This window comes from Lathyrus oleraceus, chromosome 4 (genome assembly GCF_024323335.1).
Source record: "Lathyrus oleraceus cultivar Zhongwan6 chromosome 4, CAAS_Psat_ZW6_1.0, whole genome shotgun sequence".
Taxonomy (NCBI): Eukaryota; Viridiplantae; Streptophyta; class Magnoliopsida; order Fabales; family Fabaceae; genus Lathyrus; species Lathyrus oleraceus.
Genome location: NC_066582.1, coordinates 217639124 through 217642639, shown reverse-complemented (window position 1 = coordinate 217642639; position 3516 = coordinate 217639124).

Sequence of the window (3516 nt, the reverse complement as noted above, 5' to 3'; positions counted from 1 at the left end):
AAAGTGAACATATCAAGGATAAACTCTGAGGGGAAAATATGATTTATATCTACCATTTACTGGGCAGAAGACCGCAAGGGGGAGAAAATCCATCACCGGTTAAAGTGAACATATTAAGGATAAACTCTCTGGGGAATAAAAGTAGGGATTACGACTACCTTTTTACTGGGTAGAAAACCAAAAAGGAAGAATATCCGTCACCGATTAGGATGAACATATCAAGGATAGACTTATCGGGGAAGCGTGAAATAAAATCCGCTTGGGAAACAAAGGAAGTAGAGTACTTTTTATCGGGTATTGGGTAAAGGTAATTTACTCAACATTAAGAAGAATATTACCAGTTACTGGGTAATAGACTCTTGGCGACCAAAAGATCTATCTAGCTAAGAACTAGAAAGAAATGGTCCATCAAGGACTCAACCCGATAAGGATATAACTCAGGGGGAGTGGTTCCATCCAGGTAATAAGCTGGGGAGGAAACTGAAATAATAATCGTCCATGAGGAAATAACTCAGTGGGGAATGAGAAAGGATAAACTCTTTCTGCTTAAGGGGCTGACACTCTACAATTGAAGGAGGACATACACACCAAATCTGCATGGGGGAATAATATTACCAAAGCAGGGGATTAGAAGAAAAATCAATGCGATAAAATGCTCAATGAAATATATGATGTTGTGCTATATGCATGAATATGTATGTTTGTGATTATGATTATGCTGACAAAACAACATAAAGGATACAAATAACAAAGATTTGTATCATCACTAAAACACTCGGCAAATACAACAAGATGGAAACACCAATTGGAGAATCTGCTAGGGATGAAAATAAATCATCTAGCTCCGAATAAATCAAATATGGATGGGGAAGACAAGGAGAACATGCTTCCAATCAATCATGGCAAACTCCGCTGGGGGAAGAGAGCACTGCTGAAGGATAATCAACCAAACATGATGAGGATAGAGAAGGATCTGCTGAGGACTCAAACAAGTCAATACTACGGGGAATTTTAAGTCAATACCATGTCAAATGGGAGACAACCTTGCAGGGGACAAAAAGTCAATACTGCTCAGAACTAAGCACTACCGAGAATGAGGGAACTTCGATCATAAGACGAATTCCGCCAGGGAATACTAGAGATAAAACTCTAAGTGGGGAATTAAGCAAATGCTGGGGATGTTGTGATCTCAAGATCCAACAGATTCCTCAATAATCATTATATTCATTTTAGAAATTGTGAAATAAACCAATTCCAAGGTAAAAATAACTGGATCTGACTCACACAGGGGAGAAATTGTTGTAGTTATGCAAAACAACCAAGTGCAAATGGGGATATGGGGACTAAATAAAGGTTTCGAGATATCCAGGTTCCAATCATCGAGTCACAGACTGGGGGATGCAAAGCATGAACACCTTAGTTGGCGAAGATGAATTGCAAAGGGGACCAATTATCAGCTCAACCGAGGATAATAGGTCGCTCGGGGAGCAACTTTTTAACCATGTTGGGAACGAACGACGAACTATTAGGGAGGAAAAGGTTTCCAAACCAACAGCTTGGGGAAGACAACAAATGCTTCACACTTTAAGACTTACCAGTTCTTAGATTGCTATTGACATTCCTTGCTGAAATCGATTATTCTTAATGTTTTTTATTATTTTTTAAGAAAAATTAATATTCATTGATTTATTTCAAAATTATGATAAAAAAATTCAATTTAAAACAGAAACAAATAAGAATAAAAATAATTGGATAAAAGCTAAACTTTATTTGATAGAATGGTAGTCCGAAAATTATGGGACTCCATGGATCTTTACAAAATTTGAGAAATGGTAATTTACATGTAAAAGGGCTACATTGAATACAATGATCACTACTCTCCTTCCAACTTTGAAATCTGCTGTGCTCTTGTCTTTGGTTGAGAATGACGAATCAGAAATAAGCGACTAATCAAAATTGCTTCAAAGGTCAGGACTGTCCAGATGCAGTTACTTGCCATAATCCCTAATTTTTGCCTAGATTTACCCAAGGTGGGGTACTAAATCTAACGGGATGAATTTTCTATTTTATGTCTCTAACTTTTGCCTGGATCGTCCTTTCGGGTTTTCAATCCACCGAGACGCTCATTTTTGCCTAAGCCACCCTTTCGGGTTTTCAACTTAGCGAGTTGTTCTTTTATTTTTTAGGCGAAGTATTTCTTGACTGCTTCGACATTCACAGGACACGTGAACTCTTCACCATCCATAGTTGTAAGAATCAAAGTACCGCCTGAAAAGACTCTCTTAACAACATATGGGCCTTTATAATTAGGAGTGCATTTTCCCCTAACATCAAGTTTGAAAGATAAAATATTTTTGAGCACGAGGTCACCTTCTCTGAACACACGAGGCATACCCTTCTTATTAAAAGCTTTCTTCATTATCTGTTGATATAACTGACCATGACACATGGCAGTTAATCTCTTCTCTTCAATAAAATTCCATTGATCATATCTGTTCTAACACCATTCAGCTTCAGTCAACTTCGCTTCCATCAAAACACACAACAATGGGATATCAACCTCCACAGGAAGCACAACTTCCATGCCATAAACGAGAGAGAAGGGGGTTTCCCCTGTTGAAGTGCGGATGGATGTACGGTATCCATGCAAATCAAATGGGATCATTTCATGCCAATCTTTGTATGTCACAACCATCTTCTGGATAATCTTCTTAATGTTCTTATTTGCAGCTTCAACAACCCCATTTATCTTGGGTCTGTAGGGAGAAGAATTATGAGTGCAATCTTGAAGTCTTTGCAAAGAGCTTCCAACATATTATTATTTGAGTTAGATCCATTATCAGTAATGATCTTGCTTGGCACACCATAACGGCATATGATCTGATTCTTGATAAACATTACAACAACTTGCTTGGTCACATTTTCATACAATGCCGCTTCAACCCACTTTGTGAAGTAGTCAATAGCCACCAGAATGAAACGATGTCTGTTTGAGGCTTTGGGCTCAATCATGCCAATCATATCAATTCTCCACATGGAGAAGGGCAATGGGGAGGAAATGACATTGAATAGTGTCGGAGGAACATGGATTTTATCTGCATAAATTTGATACTTGTAGAACTTCTTCACAAACTTGCAACAGTCAGATTCTATTGTCATCCAATAGTAACCTGCTCTCAACATCTTCTTTTACATAGCATGTCCATTGGAATGAGTACCAAAGGAACCTTCATGGACTTCTATCATCAATAGGTATGCTTCGTGTCTATCCAAGCATCTGAGCAGAACCATATCGAAATTTCTTTTGTAAAGCATATCACCATTCAGGTAGAAATTGCCAACTAATCTTCTCAAAGTCTTCTTATCTTTAAAAGATGCTCCAGACGGGTAAATTTGACTTTGGAGCAAACATTTGATATTAAAATACCAAGGCTATTCATGTTTGACTTCTTCAATAGAAAATACATGAGTTGGCCTATCAAGATGCATCACAGTCAAATTAGGAACTTCATTCCA